Genomic DNA, 26,553 nt, shown 5'->3' with positions numbered 1-26,553 from the left:
ACTCATCACTACTGATGGCACTGCCCTACACACAAGCATCTCTCATGCCTGTGGTTTTGCCACTATTGAAAACTACCTCTCCAAACATCCTTCAGACTAAATCACTACCTCATTTCTCACACACCTTACTTAATTTATCCACTACTCGTTTGAATCCTTCTATGCCTGTTTACGGGCCATCAAGAGGGAACCTTCCTAGCCTCCCGAAACCACAAACCCTTGGGCTGGTTCATTGATGATCTGGACTCAGGGTCGAGACATCCTGTCCTCATTCTTTAAAAACTTCATCCTTCTCTGCCATCCGCTTCACCTAGTCCTCCACAACCCAGTGTGCCACCTCATGGATGTTGACCACCTCCTCCCCGTTGGTTCCATCCATACATCTGTCCACACTGAACCCATCAACTACCAATGGCACTTGCATTTCTACAGCTGCCATCTGTTCCACACCATAAATTCCTTCCCATACAGTCTGGCCACCCAAGGACAGCATATCTGAAGTGACAAGAACTTCCATGCTCAGTATGCTGAAGGTCTCACAAAGCTCTTGATAGACCATCACTATCCCCCAGACCCACTCCACAAACAGATCTTCCAAGCCATATCCCCACACACCCCCAAACCTCTTACCAACCTCAAGAACCAGCTACAAAGGAGTGCCCCCTTCGTCGCCCAATGCCACTCCGAACTGGAACAATTGAATCCCATCCTTTACCAGGGCTTTGATTATATATCATCATGCCCTGAAATGAGGGACATCACCTGAGATCCTTCCCACCCCTCCCAAAGTGTTGTTCTGTTCATCACCCCACCTCCATAGTACCCTAGTCTGTCCCTATGCCACTCCCAATCTCAGCCATATACCTGTAGAAGAACCAGGCGTAATAAATGCGCAATCAACCCAACCAGCACTTCCCATTCCAGTCCTGTCACAGGTTTATCCTACCCCATCACAGGCCGCCTTACTTGTGAAAGCAGCCATGTTATATACCAGCTCTGGTGCAATCATTGCACAGCATTTTTTATTGGTATGACTACTGACCAGCTGTTCACCAGGGTTAATGGCCACTGCCAAAGTGTGGCCAAAAATGAAGTGGTCCACCCTATGTCACAACATGCAGCTGAACATAACATGCTTGATTTTAATGGCTGCTTTGCAGCTGGGACCATCTGGATCCTCCACTCCACCATCAGCTTCTCTGAACTGCACGGATGAGGGTTATCCATAAAACACATTGTCTGCTCCTGAAACCTACGATAACATACTGTCCCCATACCTTCCACTCAACAGTTTCTGCCCCCCTCCATCCCATAACTTCCTTCGAATCCATGTCCCCTGACCCTCATTGTGTTCACTCTGAGTGAACACAAACATGAGTCTTTTCCCTCTCTGCTTCTCTCCTTTTGAGCTGCCTCCCCCTTCCCCCTAGGGTGGTATCCTAAGGTGGATGGGAAGAAGGGGGGGGGGGGGCGGGGGAGAGATCTGTTTTTCGAATCTGTCTTCTTTTTTCATAGCGTCTAACATTCCTAATCTTACTGTTCATTTCTTATTTCTCCACCTGGGGTACGAAATTTATTTCGAAAAGAATAATTAAGCAAATTATGTACGTAAAGTAGACATTGTCGATATACAAGGTTTTCAGAAATTCCCACTGCAAAGTTTTTAATAGAGACCCATATCCAGAAACATACCATTTCCATTCTACAACTGTTTCAATTCAGATGTTAACTCATCCACTTCTGCTTGAGGAATTGAATTAGGCGTGGAGCAATATAATTATTAGGTAACAATTCGAAAAGAAACATCCATTTATCAATTAAGCACATTCGTTTGTATTAACATGTAAACATTACATGTTTACAGCATTTCAGAACAGAAAAGAGCCCAGTATACTGTTTGTACAGAACAGTGGCAATTTGATGTGGTGACCACCAATGTTGTTACAGACATTGTATGTGCAAAGTATGTTCTAGTACACACTCTTTGTCCCACTTGGTCTATCTTCAGTTTCTAGTGCAGCAGTATGAACTCGTGCCAGCAGATCTTCCTCTGTCTCTATAGGTGTCTCCTAAATTAAACTTTGCATATGGCCCCACAAGAAGTAATCCATAAGAGTTAAATCTGGTGATAGTGGCAGCCACACAACTGAACCAACTCGGCCTATCCACCTTCTGCTATATCATGTGTTGAGATGTGTCTGAACTGTGCATGAGAAGTGAGATGGTGCTTCATGATGCTGAAACCACATTTCATGACAGAGATTCAGTGGCACAGCTTTCAAGAATGGGTCCTATATGTTTTTCAGGAAGATCAAGTATGCAGGACAAGATAGCTTGAGTGGAAGGAGATACGACCATCTAGAATACCTACCCACATGTTAATACCAAACCAGTGCTGAAATCTCTGAACATACATGGCATGAGGGTTTTTGTCTGTCTAGACATGACTGTTTCACGAATTCAGGACACAGAGCCCTAGTAAACTTGCATTCGTCTGTGAACAGAACTCAAGTGTGGGAACAGGGGTGTGTCAACGCAGTGACGCAGAAACCATGTGCAATAGGCAACGTATTGTAGAAAACTGGTTGGACCTATAGTATGTATCTTTTGTAAGTGGTACAGATGCCATTGTTGCTCCCACAGAATGTCTCAGACAATACTGTGAATAACACCCTTGCACATGCAATTGTTCGAGAGCATTGATATGTTCTCTTCATCACGATGCAGTACATCTTCTTCAAATTTGGGTGTGTGGCATTTCCACGGAGCACCGCAGCACTGCCTCCTCACTGTGAAGGTATCTGTTTCTTGGATCTGCTATATGTAGCTTCGGCAAAAAGTTTCTGTGTTGGCATGCCACGTTGTGGAAAATATTTGTGATACAGCCAACTAGCAGCTCTTCTGTTATCTTGATCTTTGCCATACACAAGGAGGAGCATGTTTATGTATAGCAAAAATGTGTACTGAACCTTGTTTACTGTATTGGAGGTACGTAGGCATTGAATAGGTTTTGCAGCAAGGCAGATGTTAAATGACATCAGGTGACCATCTTACATGTCATCCTATCTAACCCATTGCATACCACAACAAACAACTCTGAGACTTTTTTGTTTCCCTCAGCAAATGTGGATTCATTACATATCTGAATTGAAACCATTGTAGAATGGGAACGGTACGTTTCTGGACATTGGTTCCTATTCCAAAAGGTATATACTCACTCCCCTCTTCAAGTCCTGGAAGTTTATAACAAGAATTTACAGACACATTGCATATTGATGTTGTCTATCTGATGTACGTAATTCCCTTAATTATTCTTTTCAAAATAAATTCAGGAAATTGAATTCCATACACCAGGTGAACGCATTATTGTGGCCAAGATAGATACGAAGCCCACGCCTGCCACAGTAGTACAAGTTTACATGCCTACTAGCTCAGCAGATGACGAAGAAATTGAAGAAATGTATGACGAAATAAAAGAAATTATTCAGATAGTGAACGGAGACGAAAATTTAATAGTCATGGGTGACTGGAATTCGTCAGCAGGAAAAGGGAGAGAAGGAAACGTAGTAGGTGAATATGGATTGGGGGTAAGAAACGAAAGCCTGGAGATACTGACAGGTTTCAAGTAGATTATATAATGGTAACACAGAGATTTAGGAACCAGGTTTTAAATTGTAAGACATTTCCAGGGGCAGATGTGGACTCTATATTGGTTATGAACTGTAGATTAAAACTGAAGAAACTGCAAAAAGGTGGGAATTTGAGGAGATGGGACCTGGATAAACTGACTAAACCAGAGGTTGTACAGAGTTTCAGGGAGAGCATAAGGGAACAATTGACAGGAATGGGGGAAAGAAATACAGTAGAAGATGAATGGGTAGCTTTGAGGGATGAAGTGGTGAAGGCAACAGAGGATCAAGTAGGTAAAAAGACGAGGGCTAGTAGAAATCCTTGGGTGACAGAAGAAATATTGAATTTAATTGCTGAAAGGAGAAAATATAAAAATGCAGTAAATGAAGCAGACAAAAAGGAATACAAACTTCTCAAAAATGAGATCGACAGAAAGTGCAAAATGGCTAAGCAGGGATGGCTAGAGGACAAATGTAAAGATGTAGAGGCTTATCTCACTAGGGGTAAGATAGATACTGCCTACAGGAAAATTAAAGAGACCTTTGGAGAAAAGAGAACCACTTGTATGAATATCAAGAGCTCAGATGGAAACCCAGTTCTAAGCAAAGGAGGGAAAACAGAAAGGTAGAAGTAGTATATAGAGGGTCTATACAAGGGCGATGTACTTGAGGACAATATTATGGAAATGGAAGAGGATGTAGATGAAGATGAAATGGGAGATATGATACTGCATGAAGAGTTAGACAGACCACTGAAAGACCTGAGTCGAAACAAAGTTCCGGGAGTAGACAACATTCCATTAGAACTGCTGACAGCCTTGGGGGAGGCAGTCCTGACAAAACTCTACCGTCTGGTGAGCAAGATGTATGAGACAGGCGAAATACCCTCAGCCTTCAAGAAAAATATAATAATTCCAATTCCAAAGAAAGCAGGAGTTGACAGATGTGAAAATTACCGAACTATCAGTTTAATAAGTCACGGCTGCAAAATACTAACACGAATTCTTTACAGACGAATGAAAAAACTAGTAGAAGGCGACCTCGGGGACGATCAGTTTGGATTCCGTAGAAATGTTGGGACACGTGAGGCAATACTGATCGTACGACTTATCTTAGAAGCTAGATTAAGGAAAGGCAAACCTATGTTTCTAGCATTTGTAGACTTAGAGAAAGCTTTTGACAATGTTGACTGGAATACTCTCTTTCAAATTCTGAAGGTGGCAGGGGTAAAATACAGGGAGTGAAAGGCTATTTACAATTTGTACAGAAACCAGATGGCAGTAGTAAGAGTCGAAGGACATGAAAGGGAAGCAGTGGTTGGCAAGGGAGTGAGACAGGGTTGCAGCCTCTCCCCAATGTTATTCAATCTCTATATTGAGCAAGCAGTGAAGGAAACAAAAGAAAAACTTGGAGTAGTTATTAAAATCCATGGATCACCAGTTTAGTATTGGAGGGCAGCGTGGAGGGTAAAAATCATAGAGGGAGACCAAGAGATGAATACACTAAGCAGATTCAGAAGGATATAGGTTGCAGTAGGTACTGGGAGATGAAGAAGCTTGCACAGGATAGAGTAGCGTGGAGAGCTGCATCAAACCAGTCTCAGGGCTGAAGACCACAGCAACAACAGCAACACCAGGTGGAGAAAAAAGAAAGGAACAGTAAGAATGGGAATGTTAGAACCTTTGAAAGAAAGAAGACAGACCCCAAAGACAGATACCTACCAACCACCCTCCCTTTTCACTCTTACCCTAGGATCCCTCCATGGGGAAGGGGGGGGGGGGTAGTTTAGTGATGAGCTTTAGGAGAGGGATCTTCAACACCTCTACAAATGGACACCACCAGCTTCACCCCCACAGGCCCCAAAAATTGGTACTGACACCCTACTGTTGAAAGCCTATGGAGAGAGTAGCAATGAAAATAGTAACATCCATCTGATGCATGGACTAAACTACAAGCAATTAGCTGGACTGTTTATACTACACCATTCCTCACAAGTGACTTCTAATCAAGCTGCAGGCCTATGGGGTATCGTCTCAGTTGTGCGACTGGATTCATGATTTCCTGTCAGGAAGGTCCCAGTTCGTAGTAATAGACGGCAAATCATCGAGTAAAACTGAAGTGATATCAGGTGTTCCCAAGGGAAGCATCCTGGGACCTCTGCTGTTCCTGATCTATATAAATGACCTGGGTGACAATCTGAGCAGTTCTCTTAGGTTGTTTGCAGATGATGCTGTAACTTACAGTTTAGTAAGGTCATCCGAAGACCAGTATCAGTTGCAAAGCGATTTAGAAAAGATTGCTGTATGTTGTGGCAGGTGGCAGTTGGCGCTAAATAGCGAAAAGTGTGAGGTGATCCACACGAGTTCCAAAAGAAATTCGTTGTAATTCGATTACTCGATAAACAGTACAATTCTCAAGGCTGTCAATTCAACTAAGTACCTGGGTGTTAAAATTACGAACAACTTCAGTTGGAAAGACCATGTGGTGTCAACGCCAGACACCACATTTGCTAGGTGGTAGCCTTTAAATCGGCCGCGGTCCGGTAGTATACATCGGACCCGCGTGTCGCCACTATCAGTGATTGCAGACCGAGCGCCGCCACACGGCAGGTCTAGAGAGACATCCTGGCACTCGCCCCAGTTGTATAACCGACTGACAAAATACACTCTCATTTGCCGAGATGATAGTTTAGCATAGCCTTCAGCTACGTCCTTTGCTACGACCTAGCAAGGCGCCATATTCAGTTACTGTTAATATTGTGAATCATGTACCGTCAAGAGCGACATTCATCATTAATGGATTAAAGTTAAGTATTCCACCAGCTATGTCCGTTTTTCTAAATTCTAATTTCCTTGTCCTGTTCCAGACCTCACGCCAGCCTGCATGAGCTAAAACGCGTGCATTTCGGCCTCCTCTAGTAACACGGTGTTGGCTCTCCTGTCAATCAACAGGTTGGGGAAGGCGAGCCAAAGGCTGCGTTTCATTGGCAGGACACTTAGAAGATGCAACAAGTCCACTAAAGAGACAGCTTACACTACACTCGTTCGTCCTCTGTTAGAATATTGCTGCGCGGTGTGGGATACTTACCAGGTGGGATTGACGGAGGACATCGAAAGGGTGCAAAAAAGGGCAGCTCGTTTTGTATTATCACGTAATAGGGGAGAGATAGAGGCAGATATGATATATGAGTTGGGATGGAAGTCATTAAAGCAAAGACGTTTTTCGTCGCGGCAAGATCTATTTACAAAATTTCAGTCACAAACTTTCTCTTCCGAATGTGAAAATATTTTGTTGAGCCCAACCTACATAGGTAGGAATGATCATCAAAATAAAATAAGAGAAATCAGAGCTCGAACAGAAAGGTTTAGGTGTTTGTTTTCCCGCGCGCTGTTCGGGAGTGGAATGGTAGAGAGATAGTATGATTGTAGTTCGATGAACTCTCTGCCAAGCACTTAAATGTGAATTGCAGAGTAATCATGTAGATGTATATGTACTATGTTAAGCTAACCTACCTTATAAAACAACTATACAAACCCAACTGTAGTTTCAGTAAACTCAAAACAGTTCAGATTCCCTTGTACAAAACCCTTGGCAATTGTTTTTACCACCCAGCAGACAATTATGGCACCCCTCACAAGTTTTTGTCATTTAATAAATTAAACCTACAAAACCAATTACAAAATATACTAAATTACATTCCAGGAAATCTTCATTCATAATTAATCCTTGGATAGATGAAAATTAATCTAGATAATGATCTTAATCTAAATTCATTTTCTGGTGATCTTTCTTATCTGAGCAAATTTCAGCCGGGAAACTGGTACATCTGAGTGGCAGGGAAAAATATCGTTTCCCTACCAAAGTAATCAGCAAACTTTTGGTACATCCTCACAAGTAGATTCAGGAGTAGACAGGATACAACAATCTTCCAAAAAGTGTTGAAAAAGTAAGAAGTCAGAAAAAGTTGTGAAAAAGAAGAAAATTTTGTTGTTAGGTAGTTCACATGGTAGAGGTGTTGGTCAGCTGTTGCAGGATGAACAATGGTCAGGTTACCAGGTCACAAGCTTTTTAAACCTAGTGCAAGTCTGTTTCAGGTGATAGAGGATGTAGATTCACTTTGCAAAGGAAGACACCATGGTAGTAGTGGTTGCGGTGGGCAACAGCATAGATAGGAACACTAAGTATTCAATTGAGAGTGACCTGGTAAAGATAGCTTCAGCAGTGAGACATTCTGGTGGTGGTCTTGTGTCTGTTCTGAGGCGCCATGACCGGCCTCATTTAAACTCTTCTGTTAGGAGAGTTAATTTAGAGGTGGAATGGCTGCTTGGATCAGGTATGGGGTCTCACATCGGTGTGGTTCCTGTTGACTCTGTCAGCAGGTGGGACTATTCTAGGCATGGCCTTCACCTCAACAAGAAAGGGAAGGGAAAACTGTCTGGGCTAATAGCAAATAACTTACGGGAGGGGGGGGGGGGGGGGCACTGTCACAAGTGGTAAAGTACCAGTAGTTACAAGTGCGACAGAACAGCAGTTTTTTAGGGTAGGGAGGGCAGAAACAAAAGATGTTCAGAGACAAGCTGAAAATGACATTCACTTTGATAAAACAGGCAGCCAGAAAGCTGATGATAATGTACACAATTCATGCAGACAGCCACTGATTGAGACCAGAGATACTCAAAAATTGGCAGGGAAATTAGTTTCATTCAGTTGTAATTCAGCCAGTGCACAAAATCAGTTATCCTTATTGCATCAGAATATTTGAGGACTAAGGGGTAAGCATAATGAGTTGCTGTCCGCCCCCGGTAGCTGAGTGGTCAGCACGATGGAATGCCAATCCTAAGGACCCGGTTTCGATTCCCGCCTGGGTTGGAGATTTTCTCCACTCAGGGATTGATTGATTTTATTTGATTTGATTTATTTCGTGTTCCATAGGTCCAACTGTGTTGGATACACAAGGATGTGGAACGAGTCAGTTTTTTACAAATACAGTCTGATAATCTTATAGCATATACATAATTATATAAAAATTTATACAGTAAATTCTTTGGGCAGAAATACAGAAAAAGAAAATACATATTTTCTTAGAATCATTAATACACTACAGAAAACAGATACAGAGCACACACAGATACAGAGCTCAGGTTAAATAAAATTGTTGGCGGCATTATGTCAACTTGTATTATATAATATTAAAATATTACAATTTATTTAGTTAACAATTCATCTAGACTGTAAAAAGCTTTTTCTAGCAGAAGTATTTTTAGTGCTTTCTTAAACTCACTCTTGTTATGAATCTTTGTCTTTATTTCGGGAGGAAGAGCATTGAAGAGTTCTGCACCAGTGTAGTGGACACCCTTTTGTGCCAAGCTCAAATTTCTGAGTTCACTGTGAATGTCATTCTTCCTCCGTGTGTTATGCTCATGATAATTACTCTTTGGTTGAAATTTCTCTATATTTTTACAAACAAAACACATGAGAGAAAAAATATATTGGCATGTAGTTGTGTATATTTTAAGATTACGAAAACTATTTCTACACGAGTCTCTTGGGCACAATCCACATATAATTCTTAAAGCTCGCTTCTGTGCAATGAACACTTTCCTTGCTAATGGCTGGTTGCCCCAAAAAATAATTCCGTACTCAATGAGAGAATGAAAATAGCCATAGTATGTCACTTTTGCAGTGTTAGGTTCAACACATGTAGTGACAACCCGTAAAGCATAGGTAGCAGAGCTAAGTCTCTTACAGAGATCAATAATATGTGAAGACCAGTTCATTTTCTTGTCAATGTGCACTCCAAGAAATTTTGTTGTTTCCATTCTAACTATTGGTTTATTACCACATGTCACACTTATCTCTCTCTCTCTTTCTGTTTTTGTACAGAATTGAATAAAGCTGGTCTTACTGGAATTTAATGAGAGACCATTCACCTTGAACCAATTAACCACATCTGAGAGTATGTGATTAATGAGTTCCTCAAGATAATTGTCTGTTCTACTGCTCATAAAAATTGTGGTATCATCAGCAAATAATGTAAATTTACACAGCAGGCTTGTACATGATGGTAGATCATTTATAAAAATCAGGAATAATAGTGGCCCAAGAATTGAGCCCTGGGGCACTCCACATGTAATGGAACTCCATTCCGAATCTGAGGAAGTGTCATATACTCCACCCGTGCTATTCAAGACAACTTTTTGTTTTTTGTCTTGGAGGTACGACTGTAGCCAATTGCTTGCAACACCACTTATTCCTACTAATTTTGCTTTTTGCAAGAGAATCTGGTGATGAACACAGTCAAATGCTTTGGGTAAATCACAGAAGACACAAAGTGCTAGCATTTTTTCATTAAGGGTTTCTAGGACTTCATTTGCAAGTGTGTAGACTGCGTCTTCTGTTGAATGGCCCTTTTGAAAGCCAAATTGGCTCTTGCTGAGAGCTCCATTCTTCATGAGATGATCAGTAATTCTTACATGAATTAGCTTTTCTAGAATTTTGGAGAAAGCTGTCAGCAAAGAGATAGGTCGATAGTTAGTTAGTTCAGCTTTATCACCCTTTTTGTACAGGGGCTTCACAATGGCATACTTAAGTCTACTGGGAACAACACCTTTCTGAAGGGAAGCATTGAAAATATGACAGAGAATGTCCCTTGTCCACACACAAGAATATTTCAATAAATTACTAGATATATTATCAAACCCTGCAGAATTCGTACTTTTTAGAGACATGATGATTTCTTGAATTTCTTCTACAGTGACAGGATTAAGGTGCATTTCTGAAATTTTGTTTGAATATACAGCTTGACAAATTGGGTGTTGTGTTGTCCTAATCATCATCATTTCATCCTCATCGACGCGCAAGTCATCGAAGTGGCGTCAAATTGAAAGACTTGCACCCAGCGAACGGTCTACCCGACGGGAGGCCCTGCTCACACGACATTATTAAATGAGTTGCTTGGAGAATTAGAGTTGAGCAAACCAGTTGATATAATCTGCCTCTCTGAACATCATATGACCAGTGGTATAAATATGTTAAATGTTGCAGGAGTCAAGTTAGCTTCTTACTTCTGTAGAGAAAATATGGAGAAAGTAGGAGTTGCCACATTTGTCAGAAACTATTTTGATTCCAAGAATATTGATGTTAATAAATTTTGCTCAGAGCAGCACTTAGAAGCTTGTGCAGCAGAAGTAGTATTTCGTGATAAGTCCTTTATAATAGTAGGTATATACAGATCAACTTGAGGAAATTTTAACCTCTTCATAAAAAATCAGGAATCACTGCTGTCCCACATAAAAAGGAAAGGGGGGGATAGTGGTTGCTGGTGATCTTAATCTTAATGCGTAATGTGGATTTACTGAAAAGCTCTGTCAGTGAACATTGCAGTCAGTAACACTAACAGTCAATTTAGTTCCGGCTGTGAACTTTGCAACTACAATATGTAAACACTCTGAGACTGCTATTGATAATACCTTTGTAAACAAATCCATGGAAAAAAGTCATATCACAAAACCAGTAGTAAACGGGCTATCTGATCATGACATGTAGCGTCTTGTATTAAGTGTTCAAACTTGTCAGGATAAAAAAACTATTAAATTTGAGTACAGAAGGGTAATAAATAAGTCAAAAATTGAGAAATTCAGGAAATTGCTCAAAGACATGAACTGGATAGATGTTTACAATACTTCTGACTCAAGGAAAATACAAAGCATTCATTGAATAATATTAATGAAAATTGTTTTCCCCTCAAGGTAACTCAAATCACACAGAAGTCAAAAAATAAAAAAATGGATTATACAAGGAATAAAGATATCTTGTGGGACAAAAAGGAGACTGTATCTACTAACTAGGAACAACTTCGATGTTAGCATTGTAATGCATTACAAAGAATACTGCAAAATATTGAAGCAAGTAATCCAGAAATCAAAGCAGCTTTATTATGGGAAAAAGATAATTGTGTCTGGAAAGAAAATAAAAACTGTATGTGATATAGTGAAGACAGAGAAAGGTGGGGCCAAAAGGAAAGAGGAACAAATTCCTCTAACAAAAAATGAGACTTTGGTAACAAGTGCATGTAGTGTTACAAACCTCTTAAACAACTAATTCATTTCTGTTACCAACAGCTTGGGGTTATCAGGTTCGGTGAACAGTGCAATGGAGTATCTGAGACCAGCCTTTAAAAATAATTACAATAAAATGGAAATGATACTCACTTCCCCCAAAGAAGTAGCATCCATCATGTTGTGGTCTTCAGTCCTGAGACTGGTTTGATGCAGCTCTCCATGCTAATCTATCCTGTGCAAGCTCCTTCATCTCCCAGTACCTACTGCAACCTACATCCTTCTGAATCTGCTTAGTGTATTCATCTCTTGGTCTCCCTCTACGATTTTTACCCTCCACCCTGCCCTCCAATGCTAAATTTGTGATCCCTTGATGCCTCAGGACATGTCCTACCAACCGATCCCTTCTTCTAGTCAAGTTGTGCCACAAACTTCCCTTCTCCTCAATCCTATTCAATATCTCCTCATTAGTTTTGTGATCTACCCACCTAATCTTCAACATTCTTCTGTAGCACCACATTTCGAAAGCTTCTATTCTCTTCTTGTACAAACTATTTATTGTCCATGTTTCACTTCCATACATGGCTACACTCCATACAAATACTTTCAGAAACGACTTCCTGACACTTAAATCTATACTCGATGTTAACAAATTTCTCTTCTTCAGAAACGCTTTCCTTGCCATTGTCAGTCTACATTTTATATCCTCTCTGCTTCGACCATCATCAGTTATTTTGCTCCCCAAATAGCAAAACTCCTTTACTACTTTAAGTGTCTCATTTCCTAATCTAATTCCCTCAGCATCACCAGACTTAATTCGACTACATTCCATTATCCTTGTTTTGCTTTTGTTGATGTTATATCCTCCTTTCAAGACACTGTCCATTCCATTCAACTGCTCTTCCAAGTCCTTTGCTGTCTCTGACAGAATTACAATGTCATCGGCGAACCTCAAAGTTTTTATTTCTTCTCCCTGGCTTTTAATAGCTACTCCAAATTTTTCTTTTGTTTCCTTTACTGCTTGCTCAATATACAGATTGAATAACATCGGGGAGAGGCTACAACCCTGTCTCACTCCCTTCCCAGCCACTGCATCCCTTTCATGCCCCTCGACTCTTATAACTGCCATCTGGTTTCTGTACAAATTGTAAATAGCCTTTCGCTCCCTGTATTTTACCCCTGCCACCTTTAGAATTTGAAAGAGAGTATTCCAGTCAACATTGTCAAAAGCTTTCTCTAAGTCTACAAATGCTACAAACGTAGGTTTGCCTTTCCTTAATCTTTCTTCTAAGATAAGTCGTAGGCTCAGTATTGCCTCACGTGTTCCAACATTTCTACAGAATCCAAACTGATCTTCGCCGAGGTCGTCTTCTACCAGTTTTTCCATTCGTGTGTAAATAATTCGTGTTAGTATTTTGCAGCTGTGACTTATTAAACTGATAGTTCGGTAATTTTCACATCTGTCAACACCTGCTTTCTTTGGGATTGGAATTATATTCTTCTTGAAGTTTGAGGGTATTTCGCCTGTCTGATACATCTTGCTCACCAGATGGTAGAGTTTTGTCATGACTGGCTCTCCCAAGGCCATCAGTAGTTCTAATGGAATGTTGTCTACTCCCGGGGCCTTGTTTCGACTCAGGTCTTTCAATGCTCTGTCAAACTCTTCACGCAGTATCTTATCTCCCATTTCGTCTTCATCTACATCCTCTTCCATTTCCATAATATTGTCCTCAAGTACATCGCCCTTGTATGTTCCTTCCAACTTTCTGCTTTCCCTTCTTTGCTTAGTACTGGGTTTCCCTCTGAGCTCTTGATATTCGTGCAAGTGGTTCTCCTTTCTCCAAAGGTCTCTTTAATTTTCCTGTAGGCAGTATCTATCTTACCCCTAGTGAGATAAGCTTCCACATCTTTACATTTGTCCTCTAGCCATGCCTGCTTAGCCATTTTGCACTTTCTGTCGATCTCATTTTTGAGAAGTTTGTATTCCTTTTTGTCTGCTTCATTTACTGCATTTTTCTATTTTCTCCTTTCATCAATTAAATTCAATATTTCTTCTGTTACCCAATGATTTCTACTAGCCTTCGTCTTTTTACCTACTTGATCCTCTGCTGCCTTCACTACTTCATCCCTCAGAGCTACCCATTCGTCTTCTACTGTATTTCTTTCCCCCATTCCTGTCAATTGTTCCCTTATGCTCTCCCTGAAACTCTGTACAACCTCTGGTTTAGTCAGTTTATCCAGGTCCCATCTCCTCAAATTCCCACCTATTTGCAATTTTGTCAGTTTTAATCTCCAGTTCATAACCAATAGATTGTGGTCAGAGTCCACATCTGCCCCTGGAAATGTCTTACAATTTAAAACCTGGTTCCTAAATCTCTGTCTTACCATTATATAATCTGTCTGATACCTTTTATTATCTCCAGGATTCTTCCATGTATACAACCTTCTTTTATGATTCTTGAATCAAGTGTTAGCTATGATTAAGTTATGCTCTGTGCAAAATTCTACAAGGCGGCTTCCTCTTTCGTTTCTTAGCCCCAATCCATATTCACCTATTATGTTTCCTTCTCTCCCTTTTCCTACTGTCGAATTCCAGTCACCCATGACTATTAAATTTTCGTCTCCCTTCACTACCTGAATAATTTCTTTTATCTCATCATACATTTCATCTATTTCTTCGTCATCTGCAGAGCTAGTTGGCATATAAACTTGTACTACTGTAGTAGGCGTGGGCTTTGTGTCTATCTTGGCTACAATAATGCATTCACTATGCTGTTTTTAGTAGCTTACCCGTACTCCTATTTTTTTATTCATTATTAAACCTACTCCTGCATTACCCCTATTTGATTTTGTATTTATAAGCCTGTATTCACCTGACCAGAAGTCGTGTTACTCCTGCCACTGAACTTCACTAATTCCCACTATATCTAACTTTAACCTATCCATTTCCCTTTTTAAATTTTCTAACATACCTGCTTGATTAAGGGATCTGACATTCCACACTCCGATCCGTAGAATGCCAGTTTTCTTTCTCCTGATAATGACTTCCTCTTGAGTAGATCCCGCCCGGAGATTCGAATGGGGGACAATTTTACCTCTGGAATATTTTACCCAAGAGGACGCCATCAACATTTAACCATACAGTAAAGCTGCAAGCCCTCGGGAAAGGTTACGGCTGTAGTTTCCCCTTGCTTTCAGCCGTTCACAGTACCACAACAGCAAGGCCGTTCTGGTTAATGTTACAAGGCCAGATCAGTCAATCATCCAGACTGTTACCGCTGCAACTACTGAAAAGGCTGCTGCCCCTCGTCAGGAACCACACGTTTGTCTGGCCTCTCAACAGATACCCCTCTGTTGTGGTTGCACCTACGGTACGGCTATCTGTATCGTTGAGGCACGCAAGCCTCCCCACCAACGGCAAGGTCCATGGTTCATGGGGGGGAGCATCCATCATAAAATCCCTAAAATCTAAGCATTTTAGTGGGTATGACAACATATCAACGAAGTTAATCAAAGAGTGCTCATGCAAGTTGAGTTTTATCCTAAGTTATTTGTGTAATCAATCTCTTATCAGCGGAACATTTCCAGACCAGCTACAATAGGCTGAAGTTAAGACTCTTTACAAAAAGGGGATAAAGATGTTTGAAAAGGTTAGTTTCAAGCATCTTCTTAAGCATCTGACTGCAAAAATGTATTGTCCAAGTCACAGTTTGGATTTATTAAAGGTTCTGATGTAGAGAAAGCTATCTACAGTGAGAACGTACTTAATTCATTATATCTACATCTACATCTACATGGATACTCTGCAAATCACATTTAAGTGCCTGGCAGAGGGTTCATCGAACCACCTTCACAATTCTCTGTTATTCCAATCTCGCATAGCGTGCAGGAAGAATGAACACCTATATCTTTCCATACGAGCTCTGATTTCCCTTATTTTATTTTGATGATCATTCCTCCCTATGTAAGTTGGTGTCAACAAAATACACTCCTGGAAATGGAAAAAAGAACACATTGACACCGGTGTGTCAGACCCACCATACTTGCTCCGGACACTGCGAGAGGGCTGTACAAGCAATGATCACACGCACGGCACAGCGGACACACCAGGACCCGCGGTGTTAGCCGTCGAATGGCGCTAGCTGCGCAGCATTTGTGCACCGCCGCCGTCAGTGTCAGCCAGTTTGCCGTGGCATACGGAGCTCCATCGCAGTCTTTAACACTGGTAGCATGCCGCGACAGCGTGGACGTGAACCGTATGTGCAGTTGACGGACTTTGAGCGAGGGCGTATAGTGGGCATGCGGGAGGCCGGGTGGACGTACCGCCGAATTGCTCAACACGTGGGGCGTGAGGTCTCCACAGTACATCGATGTTGTCGCCAGTGGTCGGCGGAAGGTGCACGTGCCCGTCGACCTGGGACCGGACCGCAGCGACGCACGGATGCACGCCAAGACCGTAGGATCCTACGCAGTGCCGTAGGGGACCGCACCGCCACTTCCCAGCAAATTAGGGACACTGTTGCTCCTTGGGTATCGGCGAGGACCATTCGCAACCGTCTCCATGAAGCTGGGCTACGGTCCCGCACACCGTTAGGCCGTCTTCCGCTCACGCCCCAACATCGTGCAGCCCGCCTCCAGTGGTGTCGCGACAGGCGTGAATGGAGGGACGAATGGAGACGTGTCGTCTTCAGCGATGAGAGTCGCTTCTGCCTTGGTGCCAATGATGGTCGTATGCGTGTTTGGCGCCGTGCAGGTGAGCGCCACAATCAGGACTGCATACGACCGAGGCACACAGGGCCAACACCCGGCATCATGGTGTGGGGAGCAATCTCCTACACTGGCCGTACACCACTGGTGATCGTCGAGGGGACACTGAATAGTGCACGGTACATCCTAACCGTCATCGAACCCATCGTTCTACCATTCCTAGACCGGCAAGGGAACTTGCTGTTCCAACAGGACAATGCACGTCCGCATGTATCCCGTGCCACCCAACGTGCTCTAGAAGGTGTAAGTCAACTACCCTGGCCAGCAAGATCTCCGGATCTGTCCCCCATTGAGCATGTTTGGGACTGGATGAAGTGTCGTCTCACGCGGTCTGCACGTCCAGCACGAATGCTGGTCCAACTGAGGCGCCAGGTGGAAATGGCATGGCAAGCCGTTCCACAGGACTACATCCAGCATCTCTACGATCGTCTCCATGGGAGAATAGCAGCCTGCATTGCTGCGAAAGGTGGATATACACTGTACTAGTGCCGACATTGTGCATGCTCTGTTGCCTGTGTCTATGTGCCTGTGGTTCTGTCAGTGTGATCATGTGATGTATCTGACCCCAGGAATGTGTCAATAAAGTTTCCCCTTCCTGGGACAATGAATTCACGGTGTTCTTATTTCAATTTCCAGGAGTGTATTTTCGCATTCGGAGGAGAAAGTTGGTGATTGGAAGTTCGTGAGAAGATTCCGTCGCAACGAAAAACGCTTTTCTTTCATTAATAAATTAGAGACTGCTGGCATTTCCTGTGAGCTCTCAGAAGCCTTTGACTATGTGAATCACACCATTTTCTTAAGTAAATTGGAATGTTATGGTGTCACCAGCAGTGCTGCAAAATGGTTTGAGTCTTATCTAACTAACAGGAAAGAAAGGGTGTCATTGCAAAATACCTGTGTAGGAAGTCTTCATCTGATTGGGAGTTAATTACATACCGTTGGTGAAGAAACAATACTGCGTAAGTAGCAAAATAAGAATTTTACACGAGACAAAAAACTGTAAAATGCCTAATACATTTCACAGCGGCGCTAAATTTGCATCTTAGCACTACAAGGAAATATTGGCTCAAATAAAAATGTGAAACAAAAAAATATGCTTTAGAAAGCTTAATTATGGCACATACATGGAATTGTCCCAGTATTTATGACATGATCTGTTACTTATGTGGTATTTGTTTGTCAGTCTCCCGGCACGACTTGACACATTTACATTGGCATTTGGTGCTGAGAAAGCTAGTAAAACACGTTTTGGAGCATTAATCATTTTTATTGTAAGATTTCATAGAAAAATTTTAAATAAATATACTGTTTACATAGTTCTGATAATGTCTGCATATTTCTTCAAGAAAAATCCCAAACGTCACTCAAAGCAGCAACAGAAAATTACACTGCACTGATACTCCTCACACAGTTACCTCCGCGATAATTTTCATTCATAAGGAATGATGTCGTAATAACTATGACAATCTTTAGGAAGAAAATATTTAAATTGTTGTAGGCCTAAATGATCCCATTTGGATTTCTTGATTTTCAGTCTTTCCTTGTATAGTTTTGGGAAGTAAAGATCTCCAAGAATTTTCCTCGAGCTCCTTGGTAATTCTTGCCACACCTCGTTGAAAGAGCATTTGTAGTAAATAATACCATTTGGGCGGTACTGTAATGCCCTCAGATCGGTTACTGTTGGCTCATTTTTTACAGCTCTTCCAGGCCTAATTGAGTCGTACAGCCACAAACTATTCTCTGCGTAGTTGATAAAAAAGGAATAATCTAGGTAATGGACTTCGTGTGGCTTTTTTCTCGCTTCTTTAGATATCGTAGCGTATTCGCTAGGAAGTGCAACTTAACGTCCTTCAAGCTTGCACTCAATGGAACTGAACTGAGTCACATTCCATCTGAGTATGGCCTTTCTCCAAAAACTTCTGTGTAATCAAATACTCCAGTATCAATTGCTAATCGTAAAAGAGCATTTGATAATATCACATTTCTGTTCTGATATGTGCAGCCTTCAGAATACAGAATGACTTGAACGGAATTTTCTATAATCATTCTGGATAGGGTGTTGATGATGCATGAGGCAAAACATGATGCAACCAAATCACCTTGCATTTCATCGAACCAGTAACATACTGCATTATGACTTTCTATATTATACACTGTAAAGTTATGAACAGCCAACTTTGTTTTATAATATACTGCACTTGCACTTAAATGGAGTTGCTTTGACGGTCTGTAAGTCCATGGTGTACACTGAGCAGAGCTGCTGCTGGGTTCCTTTCTTGTCAGCATCATTTTACATCCTTGCCTTCTCTTTCCGCTCTGTGTTGCTTCCACATGTCTTCACTCAAGTTACCAAGCCTGTAACATCAACACAAGTCGCACTGGCCTTCCTTGGCGGAAAATAAGCTAATATTACCATCCTCTAAAATCAAGCCAAACGTAGCCAGACTTAATGGTGAAACCTTCTCCGCATGACATTTTTCCACATAGAGTCCATACAGCTGTTGTTTGGATTGTAGAATAGGCTCAAGGTACAACTTTGAGGAGGATTTCCTGCAGTAATGTGACGGAAGTTTTGGAAGATTGTCCAGGAAATCTTTCATGAAGGTTCTCTCATCTTTCTTCTTTGTCTGTTTGATTCGAGGTCGTAAAAATTCTGTATCAGGATTCATCCCATGTGTGGAATTACCCAACCAGTATCGGACAGTCCATTCTTTAATCCCAAGAGTATTTAGAAACATCTTTTTGCATACTATATGTTTCCCCAGCTCATTTTTCAAATGATAAATGAGCGTCCCTTTTCTCCTGGATTTGCCAGTGTTCTTCCCTGGACTTTGGTTGGAATTACATCCACAAGGTTGATAACGTAAACCTTCCTCTGATCCCATGACATCGTTTGCCAAAATGTACCCATCATCAGCGGGAAACTGATGACACTTCCTTTGAACAGATTTCTGGCACATCTTCAAAGTACATGTTGGACCTAATTTTCGTGCCACTCTTGGAGTATCATGAGTGATTTTACCAGTTCAACTTCTTTTGTATCCAATACATGCCTGTCCACGCATTCTCAAAATTTTATTGGCATTTTTCTTCCAATCTTCAGGATGTGGTTTAGACTTACTTTTCCTGCCACTGCTTACGTCACCATAAAATTCTTGGCCTTCACTGTCAGCATCATAATTGCTCCCGTGATCTTTCAAGCACTGTTAAATACATAATAAGCCAGTAACAATGTGCTGTGGCTGCGCGCACTGTTGTATTTACGCGGTATTGTTTACAGTACCTGTAGATTGTAGACACTTGGTATTTAATTCTCTATAGTTCTGCGGTATTGCCATCTATTTATTTGCTATGCCACATACGCGGTATTGTTTTAGATAATTTTTTCGTGGTAAATAATTAAAAATTCGGCATTATGGCGTTAAGAGCAGATGTGCGTACTGTCAACGACATCATCTGACTTAAAAATGAAAAATTGGCAATTTGTCAGTTACGCGGTATTGTTTCTTCATCAACGATATGGTGTTCCTCAAGGTTCTATCTTGGGTCCATTGCATTTTCTTGTGGACATTAATTACCTCTCATCTTCTAACAACCCTACCACAACAAAGGTCAAAATTTTAATAATGATTGTGGTGTTGCTCACGCTGCTAAATACTGCATTTTCGGGCAACATCTCTCATATTATGTGGCAGGTGTCATTAGAGCACAGTTAATATTCATTTCATGTAATAATGAAAAAACTAGGCACTCATCTTTTTGTGTTTCCCACGCTGGTCTCGTATTACCAAGGCTCAATCATTGAAAATCTAGGTGATTATGATTCCAAGCTTGGATGCAAAGAGGCCTAGGTTTTATTCCACTATATTCAAAAGTTTTGTAGATGGGCTTCACAAACCATCCTTGAAGATTACACTTTTGCTGGACAATGCTGATGTAAAAAAATAATCAGCACTCCGAATTTAAATTACACTTCCTTTTAATTGCAATATCACGTAAACACAAAACATCACTTCACAATACAAAACATACTTGAAAACATCTTCCTCACAGTCACTGTTAAAGTTCACATTTTATAAGCTGACTACGCTAAGCGTCTTTCCAACATGACGTCCAAGACTAGACTTTCTCAAGGTCCGACCCTCTAACAAGTTAACAACTAACTATCGCTTATGCCCCCAAAAATCAGAGTTACAAGTACGTCAAAGATCATAGTGACAAAAGAAAGAATACACATAAGAATAATATCATTGCAATATAAACATATCGATGTATCAAAAGTGAAATCAAATCTGAATGTTGTCTCAGAAATATGTTAAGTAGTTTACAGGAATACAGTAGAATATTACTGGTATCGAGAAGTTCAGGTGAGGTGCCGTAATGGTTGCGTAATTCAAGTACCATTACAGTCTGTTACACTGCAATATGCCAAGTCTGTTTTGTTTGCAGATCGTGCAAACATCGCAATAAGTAGCAAGTCAAGTACAGATTTAGAAATAGCTGCTAATCAAATTTTCACTGACATTAATAAATGGTTTAAAGCTAATTCACTGTCATTAAACTTTGAAAAGACCCACTACATGCAGTTCAGATCGTGTAAGAGATTTCCTTCCAGAATGTGTATAACATATGAAGACATGCAGATCGAAGAGGTTGACAGTGTTAAATTTCTGGGATTACAACTTGATAATAAATTCAGTTGGGAAGGGCATACCACAGAATTGCTTAAGTGCCTAAACAAGTCTGTATTTGCAGTGAGAATTATGTCAGATGCAGGAGATATAAATGTAAAAAAAACTTGCATACTTTGCTTACTCTCATTCTATTATGTCATACAGGGTCATATTCTGGGGTAACTCATCAAACTGAGCAAAAGTTTTTAGTGTACAAAAGCATGTAATAAGAAACAGTTGTGGTGTAAACTCATGAACATCATGCAGAAACTTGTTCAAGGAACTTCGTATTCTAACAAATGCTTCTCAGTATATTTATTCCTTAATGAAATTTTTTGCAAGTAATACAGTATAATCTCTATTTCCAACCAATAGCTCAATACATAGTATCAATACTAGGAATAAGAACAATCTACATAAAGACCAAAAATCACTTACTTTGGTCCAAAGGGGTCCAATATTCAGGAACACACATTTTCAATAAATTGCCATCAACCATTAAATACTTGGTTTCAGATAAAGCATGGTTTAAACAGAGTTTGAAAGAGTTTTTGACAGGCAACTCCTTCTACTATATAGATGAATATCTTAACAGAGCCCGTTAGGCCAGCTTAAGTAAAAATGTCTGTTAGATTTCAGTTTTTACAGCACTTGATCACAACAGTCAAGATTAGATATTTTGTGGATGATAAAATTATTAATAATGCATAACAATGTTTCATTCTGACAGCGTATAAATTCTCTAAATATTCGCTGTTCCAGTTTTCCTTATTGTATTCACCTATTTTGACAATCTCCTGTCAAATGATAGGCTAGTAAGTATTATATGCAAAAGTTGTATGTTTTTTATGTTATACTTTCTGACTTGTTCCACACCCACAAGAATGATCTCATTTTTTTGGACCTATGGAAAACTGAATCTAAGCTAATCTAATGTAACACCGAGAGGTCATAGTGTTAGCAATTCAATTGTCACAGTCATCGGTGATTAGATGGTGCTCAGGAGGCTGTCTGTGCACACTCTGGTTTGATTCTGCAGGCAGTAACTGTGGTGAGTTTAGAGGTGAACATTGTTAGGTTGCAACCATGTCCCACTGATTGCTATGTACTTCTGTTGAACAACCTCAGTCATTTGAGTGGGATCATATTGTGGGCCTGCAGCATGCTGGATGGGCATATCAATGTTGGTGACAATGTACGGGTGGTGTGTTGCTGCTGTCGACAGTGGTCTATGGAACATTCCCACACTTGGAGACCGGGTTCTGGATGTCCACATAGTACAGTTGCATTGTGTGACTAGCAATAGTTAACTGAACATCAACCAGGGATGAAATCTGGGCATATGTTCCATCTGCTGTGATCAAGGACCATTGGGAATGTAGGTGATTTGAGTCTCTGGCCAGGCTACTACTGACTCCATGACTCCGCCCAGCATGGCTACTGTCATGTTGCGGAAGAGTTGACTGGAGAGTGAAATGGCACTCTGTTGTCCTCAGTGATGAGAGAAGGTTCTTTTGGTACGTGATTGCCATACAAGTGTATGATGTAGACCTTTTGAACTGCTTGTCCCAGAGTGCATTTGTCCATGACAAAAAGGTCCCATCCCCAGACTTCATGGTACCAAGAACCATCAGCTACAACTCATGGTCACATCTGGTGTTTCTCCAGGGTAAAGTAAGTCCACATACTGCTGCTGCGACACAATGCCCTGGCCACCAGAGCTCTCGTCGATTGAACATGTACGGGACATGATAAAGTGGGAACTTAACCATTTGCCAGGGCATGCAACAACCATTGCCAAATTGCAACAAAAGACACAAAATGCTTGAGGCAGTCTATTGCAGGATGCCATTCAACACCTTTAAGATCATTTGCATGCGAATATAAACACTTGCGTTGCTGCCACATAGGGGTATACTGTGTATTTGTGTGATGGTTTGGACACCCTTTAATGTGACACGTGTTTCATTTGGTCTGAATTTGAGATATATTCATATAATAATGAACTACCTGTCACCTAACATGTTGAAAGAAACAACCTTGTCCTTGAGGGTGTTGCATTTTTTTCCAGCAGTGTATAATGCCCCATCTGGTCAACGTAGGATGCTTGAATCTGTGCTGTTGCAGAAATTGCTAGGCTTTGCGATCTGTGTAGACTTTTATCTTGTAACCCAGTAGATATCCTTAATATTTTTGAAATAAAAAAATGTCAAAGCTTCAAATTCAGAAATGTAATTTTTCTCATGAGCGTGTGAAGTCCTGCTGGCAAACACCATTATTTTGTGATCTATCCCATATCTAGTCTGTTAATTTAAATGTTTCAACCCTCAAACCATAAATACTTGAGTCAGTGTGCATACAAAGAGGTAAAAAAAAAGGTCTGGATGGTATAAAAATTTACTAACTCCTCCTTTAAATTTTGAAAAACTTCTCCACATCCAGATGGACAATTCCATATGACATTTTTCTTTAATAAATTACTTAAACAAGGATGATAAAAGGATTGGTCTGTCACATATTTTTGTTAGTGTCCAAATAAATCGAAGATGGTTTTTAGTTGTTTTTTGCTTTTAGGTGCTGGAAAATCTGCACTAGATTTGAGTTGTCCTGGGCTTGACTTTCTAACAGCCTCCAAAAAAACTAGTTGTAAGCACTCGGTTACTTCATGTTTTGAAAGAATCTGGATTGTGCAAAATAAGTCAAATGCATATAGCCCCAGTTACTGTCAGTGAGGTGAAAAGGATCATCACTAAAATTCAAAGCAAAAATCCATCTGGCTTTGACAATATTTCCTCTAAAGTACTTAAACATTCTCATAATGCCATTTGTGTAGTTCTTTGCCAAATGTTTAATGAATCCTTTCAACGAGATATCGTCCCAAACAGAATAAAGTATTCAGGTGTGAAACCATTATTCAAGAAAGGAAATAAAACTGATGCTTCCAACTACTGCCCAATTTCCCTTTCAACAAGTTTCTCCAAAATTCTTGAGAAACTTATATGTAAGAGAATTGTGGAGCACTGCTCTTAGCCATTGTCAATTGATGATGCTATATTTTCATTTACCAGTAAGGTTTTAGAAGCACTGAACAATAGATTAGCTTGAGTTGGTATATTTTGTGAGTTAGCCTAGGTCTTCGATTGTGTGAACCATGAAATCCTCCTTTCAGAAGGTGTCTATTATGGTTTAAGTGGCACAGTGGGAATTTGGCTTCAACCGTACTTAATTTATAGAAAACAGAGGGTATCGCTTAATCGTGGAGATGGCACAATAGCCTCAGGTGGTTGGGGAACAGTATGTACAGGTGTGCTGCAGGGTTCTGTGCTGGGCCCCTTGCACTTTCTTATTCTTATTAATGACCTTCCACACCGTACGAAAGCTACTCTTTGCAGAAAATACACGTCTTTTAGTTGAAAAAAGGCCTGACAGTGACATTACAACATCTGCCACTTCGTGTTCAGTGATCTTTATAAATATTTCACCTGCAGTGGTGTGACTTAAAAAACAGTACATTCATTTGGATGGGTCTCAGAAAGTGCATGAGGACATAAGTCTAAGCTGTAATGATTCAAAATATACATCAAGTATATTCTTCTAAATTTTTTGGCCTCCTCATTGATAATATATTAAATTGGTTGTGCCATATTCTGCATTTGAGAAAAATACTTAGTTCAGCAGCTTATGCTCTACGTATAATAGCAGCAAGTGCAAATACTGACCCTGTTAAGCTTGCTTATTTTGGCTATTTTCATTCATTGTTGCCATATGGCATAATGTTTTGGGGAAATCAACCAATGGAAAATAAAGTATTTGTCACTCAGAAAAGAGCAATCCGAATTATAAGTGGAGTAAGTAGAAATCGTTCATGCAGAAATCTTTTTAAAAAACACAGAATATTAACAGTGACCTCGCAGTATATCCTATCCCATATCTCCTTTTTAGTTAAGAACCTACCCATGCACAAAACTGGCAGTGACTATCATGACAATGACACAAGGTCAAAACACAAGACCGCTACGGTCGCAGGTTCGAATCCTGCCTCGGGCATGGATGTTTGTGATGTCCTTAGGTTAGTTAGGTTTAACTAGTTCTAAGTTCTAGGGGACTAATGACCTCAGCAGTTGAGTCCCATAGTGCTCAGAGCCATTTGAACCATTTTTTTTTCAAAACACAACTTGCATGTGGATGGGAAAAACTTGGACCTAGTACAAAAAGGTGTACATTACTCGAGCAAAAAGGTGTTTATTGCACATTATAGGAACATAAAAAATCTTACTGGTGTAACACCACAATTTAAAAGTAAATGAAAAGAATATCTTCCGGAACACTTTTTTTACTCTCTTGATGAATTCTTTGACATAAACAGTTCTATATTGTAAGTCACATATAGCACATTGACTTGTAATATTTGCTGTTACCACGTAGTAACTGAACATGATGACGTATGTCAGAATAACGATGTCCTTCACTTCCAGAAAAGTTATAACTTAATACAGAATAATTGTAATTTATTATTGTATTGTTTTATACCTCTGTTTTACTTTAGGATGTGCCTAAGCTTGTAACTGTTAACATATTTTGTTCCTTTACACATATTGCAATTTTTACCTATCAGCATCTAAAAGTAGGTTACTGTTCTCATGTATAATCATGATTCATTCAACATGCATGCAATTCTCTTGCATACTGGATCTACGGAACACAAATAAATAAATTAATTTAATTAAATTTCATTAATTATATGTCCTAAAAATTAAATTTATTTCTTGACAAATTCAGACTTACTTAATTTGAATTCATATCCCCTTTGTAAATAGGTTTAAATACCTCATCCAAAATTGTACAGCATTCAAACCAATCAGAACTAAAAATCAGAGAGTTGTTTACTTAAACAGTCACTTCACTAAGTATTTCATTACCCAAAATTTTATAAATAGCTCCAATGAATACAGAAACATAAATTTAGACCAAAGGGCACCACATGATGTCGATAATACTCATCTTCTTGTGATAAGGCTGTATAATGGGAAGATTCTTTAGCCAAACTAATATTCCAGTAACCACAAGTCACATCAAAAGTATGGGGAATTTAGAGCCATGGAATTTTTCCAGGAATTCATCAGTGTTAGCTGGTCTGTAACTTTCCCTCATTATTATTTCACTTAACTTCCTAACATCCAAAACAACACATTAACACCCCCATTTTTTCAACTACTATCAATAGATTTTTGTACCTATTGTCTGACCTTTCAATTATTCCCCAACCCAGGGTTTTCTCTATTTCCATCCTTATGACTTTTTTTCTTTTAAAAAAATGGTGTAGGGCTTAATTAAAAAAGGCCCATGTTCTTTAAATTTGCATTCAAAATCTTCCACTAGGCCTGCTTTATCTGAAATTGATTTACTATTTTGCACTACATCTTTCTC

The 26,553-nt window shown here is 40.2% G+C and overlaps 1 protein-coding gene across 11 annotated transcripts in view; it reads left to right on the top strand.

Moving 5' to 3' along the window:
- The window catches only part of LOC126241561 (uncharacterized), a 296,723-nt gene that overhangs the window by 96,045 nt on the left and 174,125 nt on the right, over positions 1–26,553 (top strand). The window lies entirely within an intron of this gene.

Source organism: Schistocerca nitens, chromosome 1 (genome assembly GCF_023898315.1).
Source record: "Schistocerca nitens isolate TAMUIC-IGC-003100 chromosome 1, iqSchNite1.1, whole genome shotgun sequence".
Classification (NCBI taxonomy): Eukaryota; Metazoa; Arthropoda; class Insecta; order Orthoptera; family Acrididae; genus Schistocerca; species Schistocerca nitens.
This window is presented reverse-complemented; position numbering and strand designations above follow the sequence as displayed.